A 26,919-nucleotide genomic window follows, 5' to 3' on the forward strand; every position below is an offset into this window, starting at 1 on the left:
CGCAACGCTATTCAACGTTAATTGATCCACTGTTTAAAAAATATTTTCATTGGTATTTCACAGTTTTTGCAGAGTAACAGCACAAGTCTACCTGGTATTTACAAATAAAGTACTTCATAAAGAGATTTTTACATGTGGTCTCCCCCGTCTGCCTTCCTGCCCCCCCCCCCCCCCCCTCTCTTTCCCCTGTTGGTAGCTTAGTTTCCATCTTAGTGTTGACTCCTGCCCTGTGCCATGTGAGAGTACCTTTAAGAAATGGGTGTTTATAAATGGGTGTGTGTATAAATATCTGTCATGAGAGTACCTTTAAGAAATGGGTGTTTACTACTGCAGTGACATCAGAGAGTGGGTGGAGCAGGGCTGTCTGTCAGCTTTTTACTTTCGTTTTAGGCTGTTTGCTGCAGGGTGTGTTTTAGTTTCGTTTTCAGAGCTGGATAGCTGCATCACAACCAGAAGGGGTATCTCTCTCTCTGTAATCTAAAGACTGTAAATCGATCCTTTGGTGATTTAAAACTAATAACTGCTCTCAGTAGTGACTTTAACCTGACGTGCTTCTGTTAAAAGTTTTTTTTTAAGTCTTCTGGATATTAAAAGGACAGCTTACAGATTACTTAGTGTTGTATTCTCTGGGGGTTGTATTTGAATTAATGGTTGCTAAGATGTTCACTGTATGTTTTAAAAAGGTTAACTTGAGTTCATAGAATAAACATTGTTTTGCTTTAAAAAATACTTTTCCATTTCTGCTGTACCAGACCTGTAGAGTGGCCGTGTGCTCCCCATACCACAATCTATTAAAAGTTGTGGGTCAGGTGAACTCCATGAAACACTTTGGGGTTCTCTAAACTCTGGCCCATAATAAATTGGTGGCTCGTCCGTGATAAGAGTCGAGCTATTGGATTGGCTTAGTGAACTGAAAGACAGTGAGGGGTGAGCATATTGGGGTTCCTTTTCAGGTGTGGTATTCTAGTTTAAGTAGGGAGTGTGTTGTGGACGATGCCTCTTTCAGAGGCTCTGAAGGTTTTGGGGGTGGAAGCGGTCACACGCAGTACCTTATGGACATAGACTAAAAGCAGACTGTTAGATTTGGCAAAAACATAGCAGTTAACATTACCTGACAAAATGCAAAAAGATGAGGGGCAGTATTCTCCCCTACCCGGCGGGGCGGGGGGTCCCGGTGTACCGGAGTGGCGCCAACCACTCTGGCGTCGGGCCTCCCCCAAAGATGCGGAATTCTCCACAACTTTAGGGGCTAGGCCTGCGACCGATAGGTTGGCGCCCCGCCGACCGGCGCGAGTGGCCTTTGGCTCCCCGCCGGCCGCCGCAAATGGCCTTTCCGCCCCACCAGCCAGTGCAAATGGCTGGTCGAAAGGCCTTCGCCGGCCGGCGTGAGGCCACGCATGCGCCGGAGCATCAGCCGCTGCTGACGTCATCCCTGCGCATGCGCGGTAGGGGGGTCTCTTCCGCCTCCGCCATGGTGGAGGCCGTGACGACGGCGGAAGAAAAAGAGTGCCCCCATGGCACTGGCCCGCCCGCCGATCGGTGGGCCCTGATCGTGGGCCAGGCCACCGTAGGGGCACCTCCCGGGGTCCGATCGCCCTGCGCCTGCTCCCGTCGGCTCCAGAGGTGGTTTAAACTACGTCAGCGGGAGAGGCCTGACAGCGGCGTGATTCCCACCCCTGCCGATTCCCAGGTGGCGGAGAATTCCGGCCACGGCGGGAGTGGGATTTACGCTGGCCCTGGGCGATTCCCCGACCCTGCGGGGGGTCAGAGAATTTCGCCCGAGGTAATTATAGCAGTGGCTCAGTATTTATAGCTGCCTGAGATACAGTTTGACTCATTGGAAATGGCAAAAATTCAGTTACAAATTAAACAAATGGAACATGAGAAAGAATTAAAGCAGCTTGAATACGAAAGAGAGGGAAAAAAAGAGAGTGGAAAAAGAAAGAGAAAGAGATAGAGAGGAAAAAGAAAGAGAGATAGAGTAAAAAGAAAAGGAGAGAGAAGAAAGGAGAAAAGGTGTAGCCCAAGAAGAACAAAAAGAAAGAGAAAGGGAGATACAGATCAGGGAAAAATATAAAGAGAGAGAGTTTGAACTTCAGAAAATGGCCATGAAACATGAGTCAGTTAAAATTGGTAGATGTAAAGGGAAACGTACAGTTGGATGATAGCGATGAGGATAGTGAGAAAGAGCGTCAAAGTTGAAGGCTTGGTGGGAATCTATTTAAATATGTCCAAGCATTGCCAAGGTTTGACGAGAAGGAGGTTGAAGCCTTTTTCATTTCATTTGAGAAGGTAGCTAAACAAATGAATGGCCACAGGACATGTGGGTATTACTGATTCAAACAAAGCTGATATGTAGGGCTAGTGACGTGTTTGCATCATTACCAGAGGAGGTATCTGGGACGTATGAGGAGGTGAAAAAATCCATCTTAGGTGCATATGAACTAGTGCCTGAAGCCGACAGACAAAGGTTTAGAAATTTAAGGAAAGAATGTGGTCAAACATACATGGAGTTTGAAAGGCTCAAACAGAGTAATTTTGATAGGTGGATAAGGGCTTTGAAAATAGATCAAATGTATGAAGCTCTCAGAGTAATTATACTTTTGGAGGAGTTTAAAAATTCAATTCCTGATGTAGTGAGTACTCATGTGGAAGAGCAGAGGGTTAAAACTGCGAGATTAGCAGCAGAAATGGCAAATGATTATGAATTAGTTCAGAAATCAAAGCTTGGTTTCCGACATCAGTTTCAGCCTGTGAGGGATAGAAACTGGGGACATGAGAAATACTCAAGTGGTAAAGGTAAAGGTGATCTGATGGGTGATAATAAGGAGTGTGTACCTCAAACTGTAAAGTCACAGCGTTGGTGGTTGAAGAAAAGCACTTGGAAAGGTAATGTGGTAAAACAGGATCAGACAGTGGGGTTTGTTACAGCGGTAAAGGAAAGCCCAAGTGAAGCGAAGGAGGTGCAAAAGATTGTACAGCCTGATCAAGAGGTCATTGATCAGAAAGTGCCAGATGTCTTTCAGGAATTTACTTGTGTGGGTAAAGTTTACTCATGTGTATCAGGAGGAGCAGGTAAAGAAGTCATAATTTTAAGAGATACGGGAGCTAGTCAATCTTTAATGGTAAGAGATGAGGAGTTATGTAGTTTGGGAAGAATGGTGCCAGAAAAGGTGCTAATATGTGGAATTCAGGGTGAGAGGAGTAGTGTTACATTTTATAAGGTAAGGTTGGAAAGTTCAGTGAAGAGTGGTCAAGTGGTAGTAGGACTAATAGAGAAACTATCTTGTCCGGGAATACAGTTTATCTTGGGTAATGATATAGCTGGATCGTAGGTGGGAGTGATGCCTACAGTGGTTGATAAGCCACTGGAAAATCAGACAACTGAAGTGTTGAAGGACGAATATCCTGGGATTCTTCCAGATTGTGTCGTAACAAGGTCGCAAAGTCACAGGTTAAGACAAGAGGAGAAATCAAAGAGTGAAGATGAAGTTGAAGTGCAATTATTAGAAACGACTTTTGATCAGATGGTTGAAAAAGAACAAGAACAGGTGGAGGATGAGGCGATATTTTTAGTTCAGGAAAATTGGTGGAGTTACAACAGAAAGATATAGAAATAAAACGGATGTATCAGAAAGCATATACGGAAGAGGAATCTGTGTGTATACCAGAGTGTTATTACTGTAAAAGTAATGTCTTGATGAGAAAATAGAGACCTTTACATATGCAGGCGGATGAAAAGTGGGCAGATGTTCATCAAGTAGTATTGCCGGTAGGGTATAGAAAAGAGGTGTTGCAAGTTGCACACGAGGTACCAGTGGGAGGTCATTTGGGAATCAGGAAAACTCAAGCTAAAATCCAGAAACATTTTTATTGGCCTGGGCTACATAAAGATGTAGTTAAATTTTGTCAATCATGTCACACATGTCAAGTGATAGGGAAACCTCAAGCAGTGATAAAACCAGCGCCCTTAATACCCATTCCAGCATTTGAGGAACCTTTTACAAGGGTCCTAATTGATTGCGTAGGACCACTTCCTAAAACAAAAAGTGGAAATCAATATTTTTTGACTATAATGGATGTGTCTACTAGGTTTCCAGAGGCCATTCCAGTACATAATATTACAGCTAAAAAGATTGTGGAGGAGTTACTTAAATTCTTTACTCGATATGGACTACCCACAGAAATACAATCGGATCAAGGATCAAATTTTACCTCAAGGTTATTCAAAGAAGTTATGGATAGCTTCGAAATAAAAAAATTTAAATCAACTGCATACCATCCAGAATTGCAAGGAGCGTTAGAAAGGTGACATCAGACATTAAAGACAATGTTGAGGTCTTATTGTCACGATTATCCAGAGGATTGGGATAAAGGAATTCCATTCGTACTGTTTGCAATTAGGGATGCACCTAATGAGTCAACAAAATTTAGTCCTTTTGGTCATGAGGTAAGAGGACCACTTAAATTGATTAAGGTAAAATTGGTGAGTGAGAAATTGGAAATTACATTATTGGATTACATGTCAAATTTTATGGAACGATTAAATAAAGCAGGTGAATTGGCTAGACAACATTTAAAAGTTGCACAAAATGTGATGAAACGGGTCACAGACAAGAAATCCAAAGTTCGTAGTTTTGCCAGGAGATAGAGTTTTAGTGTTGTTACCAGTGGTAGATGAACCTTTTAAAGCAAGATTTTGTGGACCTTATCAGATTGAAAAGAAATTAAGTGAGGTAAATTATGTGCTAAAAACACCAGATAGGAGGAAGACTCACCGAGTGTGTCATGTGAATATGCTTGAAAGGTAGTTTGAAAGGAGAGAAAAAGGAGGATGTTTTAATGATTCTAACTCAAAGTGACGAACCAAATCCAGATGACGGTGAATTTGACATACTTCAAATTAATTTGGAAAACGAGGATGTTCTTAAAAATTGGGATAAATTGTTGAGTTACCTTCCAGAGGAAAAATGGACTGACTTGAAAGAGTTATTGATATCACGTGGGCAGGTTTGTGGAGATAAAATGGGAAGCACTAAAATGCTATACATGATGTAGATGTGGGAAATGCTGTTCCAATCAAAAAATTCCATACAGACTTGACCCTTTAAAATTGGCACAAGTTAACAAAGAGATTGAGAGTATGCTTAAAAATGGCATAATTGAAGTGGATTGCAGCCAATAGAGCTCACCCATAGTGATGGTACCTAAACCAGACGGTACCCAACGGCTGTGTGTGGACTATAGAAAGGGTTAATGCAGTTCCAAGAACGGACTCTTATCCTGTCCCACATTTGGAAGATTGCATTGAGAAGGTGGGGCAATCAGCTTTTATTTCCAAATTGGATTTACTTTAAGGTTACTGGCAAGTACCTTTATCTGAATGGGCGAAGGAGATTTTAGCTTTTGAGACTCCAGTTGGTATATACCAATTCAAAGTTATGCCATTTGGCATGAAAAATGCCCCAGCCACATTTCAACGGTTAACTAACAAAGTCGGATGGCGTATTTAATCTGCTCCAGGTGGAGAAATTCCAACAGGTCTGCCAGCCAGTCTGCAGCCCTCTTCCCCATGAGTAGTTCTGGCTGGACCAATGGCCCAATGACCGCCACTCTTGGACATGATTCCACCCTCACCCCCACAACCTTTCCTTTCCACAAAGAAGGCTGTCCAGAACCTGACAAGACTGAACGTGTGCGCATGGTTGGCTGGGCCTTCCTGGCACCATTCGCATTTGTCCTCCACTTCCAGAAAGAACCTGCTTATTCGGGTTCTGCTTTGATGAGCTCTCTGCCCCACTTTGAACTGCATGAGGCTTAGCGCAGAAGGAGGTGGAGTTGGCCCTACTTAGTGCTTCGCTCCAGAGTCCCCAGCCCACTTCCGTCCTCAATTCGTCCTCCCATTTTCATCTTGCTTCGACCAGTGGTAGTCTTGCCCTATCCAGCAACCACCTGTATATGTTCCCACATTTCGCCCACTCCTTACCGCCGGTTTATTTGTTTCTCTAGTAGTCTGTCTCTCGGGGCCCTGGGGTACCTTGCCGTTTTCTTGTGGAGATAGTGTTTCGTTTGGAGGTGCCTGAGTTCCTATCCTGTCAGTCGGTCCAGGTCCTCCATCAGTTCACCTAGGGTCGCGAGTCTGTCCCCTACGTAAAAGTCCCTAACTGCTCGTGCCCCCTGCCTTTTAAAGGTGGCGTCAAACATTGCTGGTGGGAATTTCTGGTTGCCGATGTGGAGACATCTCGGTTAAACCAAAATGCTGCGTCATTTGTATCCAAGTCTTCAATGTGGCTACCACCACTGGGCAGGATGTGTACTTTGTCGGGGGGGGATGGGAGCACTGCCGTGGCGAGGGCCCGGAGGGTCATTCCCTTGCAGGAGGATTCCTCCAGCTTCACCCATTCTGTGTTGGGTTCTCGTATCAATCCCCTCACCCTCTCTGCTGTGGCTGCCCAGTGGTATGTTATAGATTCTGCAGGGCCAGACCTCCCATATTTTTCCTCCTTTGCAGTGTCGACTTAGGGATCCTTGGGTTCTCACCCCCCCACACACACACACACAAACGCCATGATAATTTTGTCTACCTTATGGAAAAAAGGCCTTGGGGATGAAGATCGGTATGGATCTAAACAGAAAGAGGAACCTCGGCAGTACGTTCATTTGATCATCTGCACTCTCCCAGCCAGTAAAAGGGAGAGTGCATCCCATCTCTGTAGGTCCTTTTCAACTTCCTCCGCCAGACTGGTCAGATTCCACTTGTGGATCCGTGTCCAGTCCTGGACTATATGGATCCCCAGGTAGCGGAATTTGTTTTGGTCTAGTTTTGATCCAGCTCCGTCCCTCCCCCATTCAGGTTCACTGGGAATGCCTCGCTCTAGTCTAGGTTGAATTTATAGCCCGAGAAGGCTCCGAACTCGTCCAGAAGTTGCATGATTGCTTTCAGACCGTTCTGTCTGTCGGAGACGTAGAGGAGCAGGCCATCTGCATAGAGTGACACTCTGTGCTCTGCCCCCTCTTTGGATGCCCTTCCAGCTTTTCGCGGCTCGCAGGGTGATCACCAGGGTTTCAATTACCAGGGCGAACAGGAACATGGATAGTGGGCATCCCTGCCTGTGCCTCTGAGCAGCTGGAAGTACTCAGAGCTAGAGGTGTTGGTCCGAATGCTTGCCTCAGAGGCGTTGAACAGGTGTTTCACCCAGGAGATGAACCCTGCCCCAGCCCAAACTGCTCCAGTACCTCAAGGAGGAAATTCCACTTGACTGTATCGAGGGCCTTTTCTGCATCCAGGGAGACAATCACCCCTGGTGTTCTCTCCCCAGATGGGGTCATTGTTACTTTCAGCAGCCGCCTGATGTTCGCAGTTAGCTGTCTACCCATGACAAAGCCCATCCGGTCCTCTGCGACCACCTCCGGTACGCAGTTCTCCAGTCTCTTAGCCAGGACTTTCTTGAGTATCTTGGCGACTATGTTGACTAGCAAAATGGGTCAGTATGATCCGCAATCTGTCGGGTCTTTGTCTTTTTTGGATATTAGCGATTAGGCCTGTGTTAGCGTTGGAGGCAGGGTGTCACTAGCTGGCGAGTCTGCAAACATGTCCGTAGGTATGTGCCAGGGCTCGTGCAAATTTTTTACAGAAGTCCACCGGGAACCCGTTGGGTCCCAGTGCCTTTTCCGCCCTTATGTAGCTGATGCTCTCCATGATCTCTCCCAGTCCTATTGGTGCTTTCAGTTCTCCCCACCTGTCATCTCTCATGACTGGTACGTTCAGTCCATCGAGGAACTGTTTCATCTCCGCGTCCCTGTTGTGGGTTTTGAAGGTGTACAGCCCTCGGTAGAAGGTCTCAAATGCTCGGTTGACCTCTTTTAGTTCGGCTACCAGTCTGCCTCTGCTATTCTTCACCTGAGCTATCTCTCTCATGGCTGCCTACTTTCTCAGCTGGTGAGCCAGTAGGAAGCTAGACTTTTCTCCATGTTCATAGAAGGTCCCTTGTTTCTGGCAGAGTTGGTGCACTGATTTCTGGTGGATGCCAGGTTAAAGTCTATTTGCAGCTTTTTCCTCTCTGCCACCAGCTCTACGGTTGAGGCCATGGAGTGCTTTCTGTCAACCTCCAGGATTGAGTCGATCAGTTGTTGCCTGTCCTTCCTCTCTTCCCTGTCTCTGTGAGCCTGGTAGGCTATAATCCCTTCCCTAATCACAGCCTTCAGTGCCTCCCAGAATGTGGAAGGTGAGACTTCCCCAATCTGGTTATTAGAATCATAGAATTTACAGTGCAGAAGGAGGTCATTCAGTCCATCGAGTCTGCACCAGCTCTTTGAAAGAGCACCCTACCCAAGGTCAACAACTCCACCCTATCCCCATAACCCAGTAACCTCACCCAACACTAAGGGCAATTTTGGACACTAAGGGCAATTTATCATGGCCAATCCACCTAACCTGCACATCTTTGGACTGTGGGAGGACACCGGAGCACCCGGAGGAAACCCACGCACACACGGGGAGGATGTGCAGACTCCTCACAGACAGTGACCCAAGCCGGAATCGAACCTAGGACCCTGGAGCTGTGAAGCGATTGTGCTATCCACAATGCTACCGTGCCAACGACCTGTGATGTGATGTATTCACCAACGGCCTGTGATGTGTTCTGGCAGAAGACCTTATTGGCCAAAAGGTCCGTGTCCAATCTCCACATTGGGCGCCAGGCACGGCCCTACTCCAACTTCACATCCACATAATGTGGAGCGTGGTTGGAGATAACTACCATGGAGTATTCCGCCCTTACTATTCCTGGAAGCACTGCTTTTTTCCCTCCAAAGAAGTCCATCCTTGAGTATGCTTTGTGTACTGTCGAAAAGAATGACAATTCCTTCTCACCAAGGTGCAGGAACCACCATGGGTCCACCGCCCCCATCTGCTCCATGAATGCTCCCAGTTCCCTAGCCATGCCTGCGCTCCTCCCCGATCTGGGATTCAATCGGTCCGTCAGTGGGCCCTGTATGCAGTTGAAATCACCCCCCCCCCCCCCCCATGATAAGTCGGTGTGTGTCAATAATTGGTCCACTAAACGAGGCCCACCGGCTTCATGCCATGAATGAAGGCTCATCAGCTGATTCACCGGGACCACGCTTGCCAGCACCACCCCACCGACCCCCCCCCCCCCCCCCCCCCCCCCCTCAGTAACAGGTCGAGCAGCACGCGCACAGCCAACCCCATTCATCTCGTAGCCATGGCGACAGGCCCCACGATTCAGGGATGCAGACCAGGGGAGGCTCTTGATGTGGTGGAGGCCAGGAGGGATGTCCTACTCGCCTGATGGTCCTGGTAGCCAGTGCCGCTTGGGATGAAGTGGAAGCAGCCGTAAGCTTAGGAAGCATGACCAGGAGAACAGGCCTTCACTGCCGTAAGAAGGTCAACGACCTGCACCAGGCGATTGAACACCCCGGAATGTTCGCAAACTCCAACGCGACCAGCCCACCCTCACTTCACCTCAAACCTCCCATCACCCCAACCCTCCCTTCACAACCTCCACCCCAGCACTATGACCCACGCGCGTGGCTAATGATGCCCTCTCTATGTCTCCACAGGAGATGCTCTCCCACAATCGCGAGACTGGCGGAGGGGTGCTGGACATAAGAACCCTCATGATATTTGAAGAACGGACCTTGAAGGTGACAGGGGTGGCAGAGGGCAGAATGGTCACCAATGTGGAGGTCGCCACATGCCACAGAGGTGAGGATCCACCGAGCCCCACCTGGATGGACTGTCACACATGAGCTGTTAATGCCATACAGACTGACCTATCCCTCCCTCTGACCACATGAGCATTCACCCGCAGGTCCTCCAGCCAACAGTGCCAGCCAATACAGGGTCCTCCCCCCCATGAGACCACCTCGGAGGAGAGCTCCAAGGATGCCACAGTCTATGTGCCACAGCTGTTACCCTTCATCGGCGCAGATACACACACCTCGGTGAGAAACATTTGTGGTCAGGCTTCTGGGGCACAATCCAGGGAGCACCACACAGTTGTTGATGTACATCAGGTGGAGACAGGAACATCCAGGAGAGACAGCAGTTGGAGGACTGCTGGATCCCAGAACCCAGCTGGATCTCAGTCAGATGCTGAGCTTCTGGATCAGGTTTACCTGGAGCTGATGGAGACATTAGGGAGCGGCTGGGACATTCAGTGACATGCGTTGTAGGGGAGGGGACTTTGTTTGGGTATGCGGAGAGGGAGGGTGGGGATTGTGGGGCAGCAACATCAGGATCATGGGAAGTGGTGTACACTAGGATGGGGAACATTACAAAACCCTTAACACAACCAGTATGACGCCTCTGGCACTTTGTTCCACGATGCAGGCTGGCCACCAATCCGATGCCTCATCCCCCAGAAATGCCGCCCTCCCGCCTCCAATCCACCATACCCAGCCTACGCACACCCGACCGTTGTCATGTGCCTAGGACTGGGGCTCATCCCCTGGGTGTTCGGAGATTGGCTGCTGCGTCTGTGGTGCTGCCTCCCCCAGTGTTCTAGCGTCCATGCATCAAGGTGTGATTGGGATGCTGGGCAATGAGCCACACATGCTACATGGCCCGCCCACCCACGGGGATCCACTTGGGATGTGTGAAGTGCTCACTTAACCACGATTGCTAATTCCCTATGAGCAATAGCCTTTAACCGCAAGGCCAGAGGCCTCTGTGGTCAATGGAAGCTGTGGGTGGTCAGTGAGACAGACAGGCTGGGGCTAAGGTTTCCCCCAGTTTGGCAACACACTATAGAGGAGTTGGCATGGCGGGATTGCACGCCCCGCTCCATCCCCCCAACCCAACCCCTGTGATGCAACTGCCCTGCAGGACACCCCCCCCCCCCCCACCCCAAGCCCTGATACCCCCCAGCCCCCATGGCGGCCCAACCACAGCTGCACCTACCCGGGTTCCCCTGCCCCAACCCCACACCGCGAGCATAGGGTAGCATGCCCAGTGCCCTGGGGCTCACTACCTGTGAGCGAAGTTGGCCGCTCACCTCCTCGGGTCCCCGCAGCAGCCCATCCGCCAATACTTCAAAAGGAGTACTAATTGGTGCCAGCATGACCACTTGCTGGATAGGCCGCTGAAGCATGGGAGGCCGTTGGGTATGGGGTGGCTCCCGTTAATTGTATGGAAATCGTGCTTAAGTGGTGATAATTGATTTCTCACCACGCTATGGCGAGATCGCGATTTCACCTACGGGAGTTGCATCACAAACGGTTTGGGGCCCAGCGCGGTTCTCGTTTTCCGTCTCTCCCGCTATTCTCCAGCCTCATCTCACTCGAGCACGAGCACATCAAGGCCAGAGAATCACACCCACAGAATATAAATATAGTACAAAAGAGAAAAAAATGCATTTGTGCTGTGCGTTAATGACCTCCTCAACTGAGGAGTTTATATGATGGTTATATTTTAAACTGTCTCCTTTAATTCAAGGCAAAACAGGGCAGTGGAGAGTGGCATGTGGCATCCTATTAGTTTTCCCCACTGATATGACTATGTGATCTAGTTGCCATAGGCTACAGAGTATGCTCATGGGGAAGACATTAGAAGTGTACTTTTCTTTTCCAGATGCGCAAGTGAAGATAGCGGCATAGTGGTATTGTCACTGGACTAGTAAACCAGAGTGTAATGCTCTGGGGACCCAAGTTCAAATCCCACCACTGCAAATGGTGAAATTTGAATTCAATAATAATCTGGAAGTAAAGGCCTAATGATGACCATGATAATTGTTATAAACATCCATCTGGTTCACTAATGGCCTTTAGGGAAGGAAATTCCTTACCTGGTCTGGCATACATAAATCTTAACTGCCCCCTCAAGAGCAATTAGGGATGGGCAATATATGCTGACACAGCGCGTCCATGAATTTTTTAACAATCTAGAGATTATGAGGCAGTGAAAACTGTTGTTCTCAAACTGGTCCGGAGGCGTAAAGGCAAACATTTTGAAATTTAAGGAAGAAAAATAATTAGACATTTGTGGAATTTGCTTGAGAAAAGGAAATGATATTTAATAGGTAGTATAGGTCTATGAAGTTTGATCAAGATGTTGAAAACGTTAGAGAGGTACTACGCATGGGCAAATTCCCTTTGGGAATAAGATCCTACCTAGAATACGATAAAGGTTTTAAGATAAGGGCAGCTGCTGTTATGGCTGATGACCATGAATTGTTTCACAAGCATGTGAGTAGCAATGAACCTTTGTTTGCAAATCCACACAGAAACTGGAAAGATAAGTCAGACAGGGAGCAAAACACTGGCTGCTGTGCGTAAGACAGCAGGAATAAAATAAGCTTCTCAACGAGGAAAAAGAGACAGTCTGGCGGATAAGTATGATTCAAGAGGGTCAAGGTGTCAGTTTCACCATAAGTGAGGGCATGTAAAAACCGAGGGTGCGTTTCTCTTACCCTTCCCCAGCGGTACTTTCCAGTTCTGGTGTCCAGTTTCTGCAGGAGACACCACCCCACCCCCGTGGTGGGTTTCCCGGCAATGAGCCATGCAAAACACTGCAGGCATTGACGGGACAGAAGATCCTGCCAGTGGTCAATGGCGAGCTGCCTTCGCTGCCTCAACACAAGCTGCACGAGGGAGGGTGGGGTCAGAAAATTAAAAACCAAGATTGTAGCATTTAGCGGACTGCATGGCATCTCTCCAGAAAATGCCATACCAGTGGGTAGATCTTGTGATGAACCAGTAGTTTTGAATGTATTTACTGCTGGAAAAGACCTGTGCTGGAATTCCCCGATTGTTACGATTCAATTTTCCCAACGGCAGCGCAGCCCCTCCTGTGGGTTTCCTGGCAATGTGGGATGGCTTCTGTGGGAAATCCCATTGACAAGCAGTGGGAAGATTGAATTCTTCCGCCAACAAATGGCGTGCAATTGAGAAATGGCCCAGGGGGGGAATCGGAGAATCAGCCCAGAGATTAGGGGCGCGATTCTCCGCTGCCCATGACGGGTCAGAGAATAGCGGGAGGGCCTTCCCGACATTTTTCCCACCCTCCCGCCATTCTCTCCCCCCCCCCCCCCCCCCCCCCCCCCCCACGGCCGCCCCACAACACGAATCGCTGCTCGCCGTTTTTTTAACGGCGAACAGCGATTCTCCACAGGGCGATGGGCCGAGTTCCCAGGCCTTTACGGCCGTTTTCACTAACGCAATCACACCTGCTCTCACCGTTCGTGAAAACGGCCGCAAAGTGCCGTCCTGGACAACCATGGCACCGATTGGCACGGCCGCACCACGGCCGTGCCAAGGGTGGCATGGGCCTGCGATCTGCGTGATGTCATCATCCGCACATGCGCGGGTTGGAGCCATCCAACCCGCGCATGCGCGGTTGACGTCATCGTGCGCATCAGCCGCCGTGACGCTTGGCGCGTGGACTTAGCGACGGTCGCTAAGCCCGCGATGCCATGCTTCACGGGGCCGCACTGCTAGCCCCGCCCAGGGGGGAGAATTGGGTCCCGGGAGGGGGCGTGAAGGCTGCCGTGAAACACGGCCAGTTTCACGGCAGCCTTTACGACTCGCCGCATTTGCGGAGAATCGCGCTCCAGAAACTTTTAGAAATGTTTCATTCAAATGTTAAGTTTCCTCATTTTCGTCTGGTAAAGCAGGAAAACAGATTCATATTTTTACACATACAAGGCTATTTGGTTTATGTCCTTTAGAGAATAATTGGTCAAAGCTCATGCTGAGTGGAAAGATAAAAGACAAAAAGTATTTTAAATAAGTCAGAAACTGACTAGAAAAGAGTATCAAGATTTTTGTGTCTGATCACTGACATAAACTTAACCCAATACTTTAAGCACCTAAAGTAAATTTTACTCAACAGACGCGTCGCCTGGAAAGTAACACTAAAAGTTTAAATCATGGATATGAATTTAAAAATAAAAGTGATCCTGAATTTAAATAGGTTGAGGACAATTTAGATCTATGGCTGGTTAAGACTTCCTTTACGTATCTGGGCATTAAAAAACCTGCAGACATGGATCAGAATAGAGGTCAGGAGCTAAAGCATGAACAGGATGGTTCAAAATTTGCATTTATAGTTCAACAACCCGAAGACAAGACTGTTTTTTAAGAAGAACAAAGGGAATTAATAAATCCAAAGGCTAACAAGAATTATGACAAAGGATTTCGTCTTAGTTTACATGCCTCCCAGTACCAGATAGCCTCAGAGATTGTCAGAAATCAACAATATTCTTATTGACAAAGTTAATAAGTCCAAACCAAGTAGACAAAGTTCTATAGAAAACCTATAAAAACTACTTAAAATGAGAAAGGAGATTTGCAGGAATGAATGACAGAATGTGAAACCACCAGTAGTAAACCTTTGTTTGCAAGAGAGTTGGAATTCTATGTCCTAATGCAAACTGAAATGAAATGAAAGGAAAATCGCTTATTGTCACAAGTGGGCTTCAAATTAAGTTACTGTGAAAAGCCCTTAATCGCCACATTCCGGCACATGTTCGGGGATGCTGGTACGGGCTGAATGTTTCATCCTAATTGTCACATGCAGGTAGTTGGTAAGGATAATCTTATAATGTTGCCAAGAAAGACTGTTTAAAGATAAAATATGACAATACGGGATAGAATATTGCACACATTATATGTAGTATTTTAATTGCCAAGGTATCATAGAATCATTGAATCCCTACAGTGCAGAAGGAGGTCATTCGGACCATTAAGTCTGTACCAACTCTCTGAAATAGCACTCCACCCAAGCCCTGTCCCCCTCACAATAACCCATTAACCCATGCATTTTTGGACACTAAGGGGAAATTTAGCATAGCCAATCCACCTAACCTGTCCATCTTTCGACTGTGGGAGGAAACCAAAGCACCCACAGGAAACCCATGCAGACACGAGTCACCGAAGGCCGGAATTGAACCTGGGCCCCTGGTAATGTGAGGCAGCAGTGTTAAACATTGTGCCACCATGTCACCCTGCTCCTGTGTCCAATGTTTTACTGTCATGCCGCCCACATTCATAACTTTCAAGAGTCCAATTCTATCGCTTGGCCACTGTGTGGAGGGATTCAGGCCCACCGAAGCCAGGGTGTGTGGGTGAGCGACCTGCCGGAGTTCCTAAGGTTGGTGGTGGGGGGGGGGGGGGGGGGGGGGGGGGGGGGTCAGGGCATTTGGGTAGTTATTTATTCTTTATGAGATTTCTGTTTGTTCTTACTCTTGTTACGGTTCATTTTTAATGTTTATAGAAATGCCTTAATAAAAATATTTTTTTTAAAGTGGAAACTGCCCTTTCAAAATGGTTGCCAGAACGTCAGATAATTCCTATTTGTGGTTTCTGAACAAACAGAATCTGGGAGGTTACTTAAAAATGCAACTATTTGTATTTTCAAGGTGCAAATGTACCAACTTCACCAGCTCAATAAATGTGCATCTCAAAAGACTGAAATTTGAACAAATTAATTACTTCTTGTATTTCTGCTAAAAACCTAAATCCAAGCTTTGCTTCCAGAACCCATCTTTACTTGTGTATATTCCTGTGTACATTAGGGAGTGAGTGTTTTGTTGTGTTTGCATTTTGGGTATTATGTGAATAAATGCTAGCCTGAATTTTAAACTCCTCCCCCGCCCCACCCCAAGCAGGGCCCGAGATGGGGGAGCGTGAAATTGCAAAGATGAGATTTCCTCTTGGTTTCCACAAACCCCAACCTGGTATTGAATTTAAGCTAGGGCTGGCAGGACCTCGGCAGGAAGCCTGCCCTTGCCCCATGTAAGGCTCTTAAGTGGTCACTTTAAAAAAAAAATTTAAGTACCCAATTCATTTTTTTCAATTAAGGGGCAATTTAGCATGGCCAATCCACCTACCCTGCACATCTTTGGCTTGTGGGGGCGAAACCCACGCAGACACGGGGAGAATGTGCAAACTCCACACGGATAGTGACCCAGAGCCGGGATTGAACCTGGGACCTCAGCGCCGTGAGGCAGCAATGCTAACCACTGTGGCACCTTGCTGCCCTTAAGTGGTCACTTAATGACCTATTCTCGTCCATCACAATTTTTAGACAGGCAGGCTCAGGGTGTGAATCATGTAAATAAAGATAGCTGAATCTCAGGAGGGGAGGGGGTGGGGGCACTTCCATCAGAAGTTCCTTCTGACTGAGGGGACCCTCCCCTTAAAGCCTGGGGATCTCCAGATATCCATCCCCTCCTCTCCCCCAGCCAACCCTCCCCCCACCCCCGACTTCATGATTGTCCATCATTTTTTACAACCCTTAGGCGTCTCCTATCCTCCTGGCCCTGGGAGGGCCTCTCACCATTAACTAAGTTCCCAGGACTGAGTGTCAGGCAGCTCTCTACAGTGACTCGTTCAGCCACTGCAGGGCTTTGCCCGGAGAGACTGGAGAGCTATGAGCTAATCTGATTGGCCAGCAGCTCTCCAAGGTGGGACTTCTTCCAAGTGAGAGGTCGAATTCTCACCTTATGCCAATTAATGCTCAACAGGCGTAATATGGAAACACGGATGCTGGGGTTGGTGGGGATTTATTTCCCACAAACTCTTTGGATGGTAGGGGCCATTCTGAAGGTTTCAGCAATTATCTCCTGACTTAAACTCGGCATCATGTTTATTACTGAAAATCACAACACTCAAAAGGTTTTACCACTCCCTCTGAAACACTTAATTTTGTGGACAACTGAGAGGGGAGGAGAAAGGGTAAATGTTAGCCCACCATCTCTCTCTCCGTCTGTAGCAATATCTTGATGGTGTTGGAGAAAAATTATCATATTTTGGGGGGAGATATTAAAATGCAAGGTTTTATAAGATGGTTATGTCTCCCTTAATTCAGGGAAATGTAGAGAGTGGCATGTGACCACCTACTATCTGCCTGGCGTTAAGCCTATAGTTGCCATGTGGACAGGGGCACATCTTGAAACCTATTGAAAGCAAGCTGCAAATCTTTTCTACCTCGAGACAAAGAAAGAGGCAGTTGGCCTCAGACACCAGAGAAGGAGAGAGAGCGAGTCCTGGAGCGAAAGAGAGAGAGGCAGGGAAAGAACAGCCGCTGAGTACAGCAGAGGAAAAGGCTGCTTTCAGACAGGATGTTGGTGGGAGTTTATTCTGTGGGACCTCTAGAAATTTAAGAACCTTGCGAGATTCACCTTGGCGTGGGCAGGAGAAGCTGTCACCGGAGTGAGTTTTGCTGCTGGAAGGTGATTGGGGGATTCTCAGAAGATTGAGCAAAACAACCATCAACCTATGACTCAGTTAAACAGGAGGAAACAAGCCTCTTGGGAGATGAGCGTAATGGTGGACTACTCCCTAAAGTCTATAATTTTGCAGAGAGGATGGCAGAAACATAGAAAATAATAATAATAATCTTTATTGTCACAAGTAGGCTTACATTAACACTGCAATGAAATTACTGTGAAATGCCTATAGTCACCACATTTGGGTACACAGAAGGAGAATTCAGAATGTCCAAATTACCTAACAGCACATCATTCGGGACTTGTGGGAGGAAACCGGAGCACCCGGATGAAGCCCACGCAGACACGGGGAGAACGTGCAGATTCCGCACAGGCAGTGACCCAAGCTGGGAACCGAACAGGGGACCCTGGCGCTGTGAAGCAACAGTGCTAACCACTGTGCTACCGAGGAAGCCATTCAGCCCTTCGAGCCTGCAGTATTAAGCACCAGGGCTCATGGGAGAGGTCAGCGAAAGCAATTGGACCACCTGAAGAAGTGAGATCGCGCTTCACGGTGCCCAACCGGCAGTATTGACATCTCCTCCCTGCCAGGAACCACCCCTCAGCTGGAGACTCAGCCATCTGGATCACAGCGCCCGATCCAGCAGGAGGTGGATGACTACGGATCAGAGATGGACATGGAATTTTTAAAAATATAAATTTAGAGTACCCACTTATCTTTTTCCAATTGAGGGACAATTTAGCGTCGCCAATCCACCTACCCTGCGCACCTTTTGGGATGTGGTGGTGAGACCCACGCAGACACGGGGAGAGTGTGCAAACTCCACATGGACAGTGGTCCAGGGCCAGGATCAAACCCTGGTCCTCAGTGGCGCGAAGCAGCAGTGCTAACCAGTGCACCAGTGCCCAGAGATCAACATGGAAGTGTTCGTACCTGTGGACAACGTTGTGTCCAGCACCAAGGTCCCGGCAATCGCTCTTCGAAGTTACATAGATACATAGAACAAACAGTGCAGAAGGAGACCATTCGGCCCATTGAGTCTGCACCTACCCACTTAAGCCCTCACTTCCACGCTATCCCCATAACCCAATAACCCCTCCTAACCTTTTTATTTTGGACACTAAGGGCAATTTATCATGGCCAATCCACCTAACCTGCATATCTTTGGACTGTGGGAGGAAACTGAAGCACCCGGAGGAAACCCACGCAGAAGTTGGTCAGGAAACTGCGATCGACAAACCGATACACTCCGTCCGACCCAGAGCCACCACAGGCAGAAGCAGAAGCGGCGCAGAAAGCTGCTGAAGGAGGGCTTTCGGACTTTGGGGCCAGGCTTGTTACAATCCCCTCGAGGACCATGGGGAAATCATTATTGATCTCCCGTAGGACTCGTGGAGAACGGATTTCCCAGATAGGGGCGAAGGCCACCCAGCTGGAGCACATTTCAATCAAACATAAAAGCCGGTCCAAAGAAGAGCCTGGTGTGGTTAGTTCTCCCAGCAAGGACCGGAGTGGGATCTTGAGCAGAATATTGTAAATAGTTAAATAAATGTCTCCACTTAACACTGGCTGACTCAAGTTACGAAAGTTGCCTACTGAGTAATGTCTAGTCAGGGTTTATATTTGTTTGTTCCAATAACAGCCTTAAAACATTAAATATTTGTCCTGTAATCAACCAGAGTTGGTCACTGGGAATTCAAAACTATTTAAAACAAAGTTATTTGGTTCTATGGGAAGGTTAACAAAATACAGTAACAGTAACCAGGTCGGAGAATCACCGCGTGAATCCAGCCCCGCTGTCTGCCGAATTCTCGGTGCCGGAGATTTGTCGGGGGCGGGAATCACAGCGCCTCTCTCCCCCCCCCCCCCCCGGCGATTCTCCAGCCCACAATGGGCCGAGTGGCTGCCCATTTTTTTGATGGTCAAGCCGGCTTAAATTAGAGTAGGTCCTTACCTGCGGGACCTGGCGGCACGGGCGGCCTCCGGGGTCCTCGGGGTGGGGGGGGCAGGGGGCACGGGGGGGGGGGCAGGGGGCACGGGGGGATCTGGCTCCGGGAGTTGCCCCCACAGTGGCCTGGCCTGCGATCGGGGCCCACCAATCCGCGGGCGGGCCTGTGCCATGGGAGCACTCTATTCCTCCGCGTCAGCTAGTGTGGTCCTCCGCCATGGCCAACGCCGAGATGAACCCCCTGCGAAAGCACTGGGATGACGCCAGCACACGTTGGCGCTCCCGTGCATGCGCCAACTCGCGCCAGCCAGCGGAGGCCCTTCGGCGCCGGTTGGCGTGGCGCCAAGCCTCTTCCCCGCCGGCCAGCATGGCACAAACCACTCCGCCGCCTGCCTAGCCCCTGAAGGTGAGGAGGATTCCGCACCTTTGGGGCGGCCCGATGCCGGAGTGGTTCACGCCACTCCTTGGTGCCAAGACCCCCTGCCAGCCGGGTAGGGGAGAATCCCGCCCTATGTTGGAAATTCTGCAGTTAATTTGAACACAGCAAGCTCCCACAGGTAGAAATGTAATATGACCAAATAATCTGTTTCTGGAGATGACGGAGAGGTAAATATTGGCCAGGATGTCTTCAGAACAAGGTCTTGAGATCTTTTACATCCACTTGAGTGAGCAGATGGGACCTCAGTTTAATGCCTCATCCAAACAGTACTACAATACTACTCTGTGTCAACCTTGATTTTTTTTCCTGTTTAAGCCCTTGAGCGGGTCATGAAACTGGAACCTTGTAACTCAGAAGCAAGAGTGCTACGCACTGGTCCACAGCTGACAATTAAAACTAGTGTAAGAAATGGGACAGCAGAACTAAAAAAGAGTTCAGATTGCATGAAATAGGGAACACCATATTCTGAGTTGTTGCAAATGTATGTTTTCAACAACATGTGGTCATACAAACAATGGGACTATTGAACAATACCAAGGTTGTCACAGTGTTGAGCAATTAAGGGTCGTAGAGATTTTCAATGGCATTTTATCTGTTATGGAACTACAGCCTACCTTCCCAATGTAGAGATTGAATTTCTGGGATAAAATGAAGAACATAATAGCAGAAATTACAAATATAGAGAAATGTCGGACAAATTGGAGACATTAAAGAAGTTCTTGCACTTACACAGTGTCTTTTACAAATATGAGATGTGCCAAAGCACTGAAAGTCCAATTAAGTACTTTTGAAATGTAGTTACTGTTGTAGAAATGTTACAGCTAGATTGCGCACAGCCAGGTCCCATAAACAGCCATTAAATAAATGGCTAGATATTCTGGGCACGATTTGACAGGGAAAAAAAAGTTTCATTTTGGACACGTTTAACAGGGTGTTTCTCAGTACCAGCAGCGCCAGGAACGACCCCACTATCAAACGGGACTCTTTTTTTTCTGGCCTTAGCCAGGAAAGCCCCACTGAAGTCGCTCTTACCTTTGTTATGGGTCAGGGTTTAGAGAATCCCAAAGTGTATCATGGAGTTTACCTGACCCACAACTTTTAATAGATTGTGGTATGGGGAGCACACGGCTCATTCTACAGGTATGGTACAGCAGAAAATGGACCAGTGTTTTTTTTTAAACAAAACAATGTTTATTCTATGAACTCAAGTTAATCTTTCTAAAACAAACAGTGAACATCTTAACAACCAATAATTCAAATACAGCCCCAAAGAGTACAACACTAAGTAATCTGTATGCTGTTCTTTAACATCCAAAAGACTTAACAAACCTTCAAACAGGAACACATTAGGTTTACATTTAATACTGAGACCTTAATACAATTCTGCATTCGCCAAATGGTCCCTATTTGGATGGCAGAGATCACTTTCAGATGCAGCTCACTGAAAAAACACAGACACGCCCAAGCTCTTTCTCAAACTGAAACTAAAAAGCAGAAGTAGAGCTCAGCTCCACCCACACTCTGACATCACTCCAGTAACATGAGCAGCCCGATTTCCTAAAGGTACATTTCTTAAACTCCCATTTCTTAAAGGGTACTCTCACATGATACCTTCATTTCCTGCATTGGCGAGCTCAGCTCATCAGTCCAGGAAGAGATCAGGGTGTCATTTACAAATGGTGTCCCAACCTCTCGAATACCCATCACAGCCTCGGACACCCCAACACCCCAATTTACTTGTTAGCCGACTATAACCCCACCTCATAAGGGCAGGGTACCCTCGGTCCCCATTCCTGGCACGGGCAACCTGAGCACTGCAAGTCAAGGTGCCAGGCTGACAGTGCCAAGGTGCCCGGGTGGCAGCAGGAGTGCCAGGATACCACCCTGCCCAGAGCCCTACTACCACGGGCATCCAATGACCTGAGAGAACTATTGCGGGCATCCAATGTCCTGGGAGACCACCCCCCCCGGCACCACACCAAGGTCGCCCAAGTGCGGGCATTCGATCCCGGGCCTCGGGAGGCTCCGGCGCAAACATATTTAAGTGAGGCTAACTGCTCACTTAAATATGTAAATCTGGATCCCGCCCAGAGAGGGTGAGATCCAGATCACGACATCTCGCAAAATCTTATTACATCTCGCGAGGCTTCCCGAAAGTTGCAAATCTCACGAGGGGTCTCTCGTGAGATTTAACGGCCTCGATACATTCTGAGTTGGGCACAACGAGGCCGTACGATAGTGCCCTCTGTTTTGAATGTGATCTTTGTTGAGAGCTAAACGTTGACTTGGATAACAGATGCGTTGTCCTGCTTTTATTTGAAAATCACCATGGAATTCTTTACAGTGCCTAAGTTTAACATCTCATAAAAAAGGTAGAGCTTTACTGCACAGATGTGTTCTATCAGATGAGATTATCTTCTCAAGTCTCTTGGGTGGGATAATGATCTTCTGACTCAGAGATGAGCACGCTGAATTGTAACGTATTACAGAGAAAAATGATCTGGCTAGGGCGATAGCACATTTCAGGAAGTAGGTAATGAAATTGATCATTTCCCAAAGGATGTCTTTCTGAACCATTTTAAGTAAATGGATGATTAAGACTACATAGGAACAAACTTCACACCAATGTAAGTGCGATAGACGTAAAGATAAGCAAAAAGATAAACTATACGAAATATGCCGCTTATCTGCAATAGGCCAGCATTTGAAAGCACACTGAAGGAAGAAGTAACACAGTAAGTATAGACTGATAAGGAATCAATATGACTTCCAACTTTATCGGATAACTGGAAGATACAAGAGACCAGCTGGGAAAGGGGAACACACTGGACGTCATACATTTAGATTTTAGTGAAAACCTATGACACAAAGCAACACAAGAAATTGGTCTACAAGATTGAATGTGTAAAACAATAGTTAGAGTTTCTGGAATGGAGCAAAAATTAGGAGATTTGAGGTAATTAAGCGCATTTTCATGTGGAGCTGTATTTGTAAAGAAGGAGGTGGCCAGCAAACTGAACAGGAATTATTGATGGGTCCAGAGAGTGGTGTCAGAGGCAATGATGCCTATAGTGCTGATACCTGATGTGACCATCAATTTACTCGAGACACGATAAGAAGTAAACTGTGGCTTTAATAGACTTACAACTGAGCCTGCTTGCAACCAAAAGAACTGAGGGCAGACTCACAAGGCTGCAGCACTTTATACTTCCGGTAGTGGGAGGGGCGATGGGCGGAGCCATGGGCAGAGCCGAGGGTGGAGCCCTGTACAAGCTCCTCATCTCCCCCTGTGGGCAGTGCAGCGCAACGGCTCACAGACAGAGCTCACAAGGACACAATGCTATACAGTGTGAACGCAATACTATACAGTGTGAATTACATGATGTACATTCACCACAATACCACTGAACTGGAGCCGTGGAAATAAAGAAAAAATAAATAAATGGATCAAATAGAAGGAATTGGAAGGGTTTACATATATGACATATGTGTGGTAGGCATGGTTTAATATGGCTCAATGAAAGATGAAGCAACTAGGTAAGAGATAGGAACAGGAACTGAACAGGTGGGATATCTGCAAGTATTCAAAAATATCTTACTAAAACCATTAGCAGTACAGAAAGCAAACAAAATGTATATGAGGATTAGAGGATATACCCCAGGAGTTAAGGTTAAATTGTACAAAGCATTGAGCTAGCTCCTCTTGGACCACTGTACAAATCTCTGGGCTCAATGTTCTGAGGGAATCCAAGAGAGAGAATTAATGTGGGAACGGTGGTGGGGGGGGGGGGGGGGGGGGGGGGGGGGGGGGGGGTTTCACCCCCATGATCAGCATGTTTGTGTGAGAAAGATGTGTATTTTCTTGCCTTTAGACTGAGAACCCCAATTTTAAAAATGGCAATCTTGTGAGTTTAAACTAACTACTTTTCACTCACTTGCAGCAGAAGTTTAAATGCGACGTCTCACTCACAACTCACACACCTCACAGACAACGATTAGATACATTGGACTCGAAACGTTCAGCACGATTTAACGGCCAAAGAACAGAGGCCCGATTTGGGCATGTTTGGCGCGGTCTTTCTCGGTACCTGCATTGCTGAGAATAATCCCGCTATCAAACAGGATGGATGCCTCACTAAGGTCATACTTACCTTACTTCCTACATTGATGGGTTGAGCAGAAAGAGATCGCTGCACCATTTTTAAATGCCTCCCCGAACTCTCGGTCCCCTTCGGACACCCCACTGTGGCACCCGGACCCCCCAACCCCCCAACTTACTTCTTAGGGGGTACGCAAGCCACTTTAGAATTCTAATTGTTTTCAAATCCCTCCTTGGTCTTATCACCTTCTCATCTCTGCAATTTCCTCCAATCCCAGACCCCTCAGAGGTATCGCCACTCTTTTAATTCTGGCCATGATTTTTTTCTTTAATAAATTTAGAGTACCTAATTATTTTTTATTGGGCAATTTAGCGTGGCCAATCCACCTAACCTATACATCTTTGTGTTGTGGGGATGAAAAACACGCAGGCACAGGAAGAATGTGCAAACTCCACACGGACAGTGGCCCAGGGCCGGGATTGAACCTGGGTCCTCAGCGCCGTAGGCAGCAGTGCTAACCACTGCGCCACCATGCCATCTATGTGTCCATGATTTTAATCAGTCACAGCATTGTTGGCTTCATCTTCAGTTACCTTAGCCACAAGCTCTGAAATTACTTCCCCACACCTCTCTGCCTTCCTCCATAAGACTACTGAAATAAACTTAAATAAGAGCAATTATAGGGGCATGAAAGCAGACCTAGCTAATGTGGACTGACTGGTAAATTAGGCTAAGGGATAGATCAACAGAGATGCAGTGACAGATATTTAAGGGGATATTCCAGAATACAAAGAATAGACACATTCCAACAAGAAAGAAAAATCCCAAGGGGAGGACCCACCGTCTGTGGTTAACTAAAAAAATTAAAGATAGTACCAAACTTAAAGAAAAGCGTATATTTGTGCGACGGGTGGCAGATCAGAAGATTGGGAAGAATATAAAACAAAACAAAGAATGGCCAAAGGATTCATAAGAGTACAAGAGAAAGCTAGCTGGAAACATAAAGACAAGCAGTTAGAGTTTATTTAGATATTTAAAAAAGAAAAATTAACAAAGTGAGCATTGGTCTTACAGAAAGTGAATCTGGTGAACTAACCATGGAAAATAAAGGGACGGTCAATTAATTCAACAGCTATTTTGCATACGACTTCATTATCAATGATACAAGTAATCTCCCTGTGGTAAACCACTGTTGCACCTATATTAGGTGATGTATGGTAGGACCTGTACTACAGGTACGTTGGTAGTCCCTGCCTGCTGGCTCCGCCCAGTAGGCGGAGTATACATGTGTGTGTCCTCCATGCTGCAGCCATTTTGCCAGCTGCTGTGGGAGGCCACACATCTTAGGGCAATAAAGCCTCAGTTGTATCCAACTCTCGTCTTTGTGCAATTAACCATGCATCAATTTATTGCTCTAAGATTTTCAAAAGATGGACCTCCGTATCAAGCCGGATCGCTTGCAGCTGGATCCACAATCAAGCGACGCCAAAAAAGACTTCCAGCACTGGTTAGCTTGTTTCGAGGCGTACATCAACTCGGCGCCAAGCCCTGTCTCAGAGGCTCAGAAAATACAGATACTGTACTCAAGGTTGAGCTCCAACATCTTTCTGCTGATCCAGGAGGCGCCAAACTATGCCGAAGCCGTGACGCTTCTCAAGAAAATTACGCTCAGAAGACGAACACACTCTTCGCCAGGCACGTACTCGCCATTCGCTCTCAACTCCCTGGTGAGTCCATAGAAGACTTCTGGCAGGCCCTAATCCCACTCGTCCGGGACTGTGACTGTCAAGCTGTTACGGCCACAGAACATTCAAACCTCCTTTTACAGGACGCTTTTGTTATGGGGATTGGGTCGGACCTTATACGCCAGCGACTGTTAGAAGGGGCCACGCTCGATATCGCAAGGACAAAGAAGCTAGTGTTCTCTATGATGGTCGCTTCGCGCAACATTCAGGCCTACACCCCCAGCTGCGCGGCCCACCCCTCCTATGCATCGTGGACCCCACAGACTGCCGCCCCAGTGCGGCCTTACCGAGCAAATAAGCCTGCGCCACGCGCCAGCCAGCGAACCCCGGGGGTCCCCGATGTTACTTTTGTGGCCAGCAGAAACACCCCGGCTAACGTTGCCCAGCCCGCGCTGCCCTTTGTAAGGAGTGTTGAATAAGTCCCCCGTGCATGCACGGGTTGGCGCAGTCCAACTGCACATGCGTGGGTTGCCGCCCATTTGGCGCCAGGAAGGGAGGCTGGAGCGACGTGAACCGCTCCAGCGCAGGGGGCCAGAATCGGTTGTCCACACGCCCGTTCCGTGCGTTGTGAAACAGGACAGTGTTCACGACGGCGCGAACACTTAGTCTCCATTTTGGAGAATCGCGCCCTCTATATATAGTGGGCAGTCTCTGTCTCATCCCGTTAAAGTCAGCCTTACTCAAGTCTAAAATTCTAGTATCGGAATTGTGCTTTTCATTTTCACTTTCAAATGCTACACTGAATTTAAACATGTCGTGATCACTATTTATCTACTAATTAAATTTGGCTCATTATTCATAACTAAATCTAATATTGCCTGCCCCCTTGTTACATCGAGAAAATGTCCTGGACACATTCCAGAAATTCACCACCTTTCTAACAGGTGCTTGTCTGCCGCTCCCAATCTATGTGTAAGTTTAAATCCTCCATTGATACTACTCTGCATTTGCCAAACACTTGCCTAATTTCTGCATTTTTACAATCTAACATCTCAGATCTGCAACCAGGGGGTTAAAAAACAACATCCATTACAGTTTTAGATCCTTTTTTTGTTCCTCAGTTCCACCCATATCGTCTCCACTGGATGCTTTCCCCCCCTTATATCCTCCCTCACCATTGAGGTGATAGTATTTCTAATCAGTAAGGCTCCTCTACCCCCTCTGCCATCTTTCCTGTCCCTCTTTATACTTTATAGCCAGGTATATTTCATTCCCAGTCCCACCACCCTATTACATCACTACATTATAATCTTCAATTTGCATTTGTGTCTTCAGCTTATTTAGTGTATTCCTTGTGCATTAGTATATAGAAATCTTAATTGGGTGATACACCCTAAGCTGCCCCTCAGCACTGATGCTTTAATCACTTCTTTATTATTTTTCTTTTTGGTTTAAACAGGATACTTCTTGTAGTTTTGTCATTAGCTACAGTTCCTGAAGTTGGATTTCTGTCTATTCCTTTACTCTCTGCCCTGCTACTTGTTTTTGGAGCTG

This window comes from Scyliorhinus canicula, chromosome 19 (assembly GCF_902713615.1).
Source record: "Scyliorhinus canicula chromosome 19, sScyCan1.1, whole genome shotgun sequence".
Lineage (NCBI taxonomy): Eukaryota > Metazoa > Chordata > Chondrichthyes > Carcharhiniformes > Scyliorhinidae > Scyliorhinus > Scyliorhinus canicula.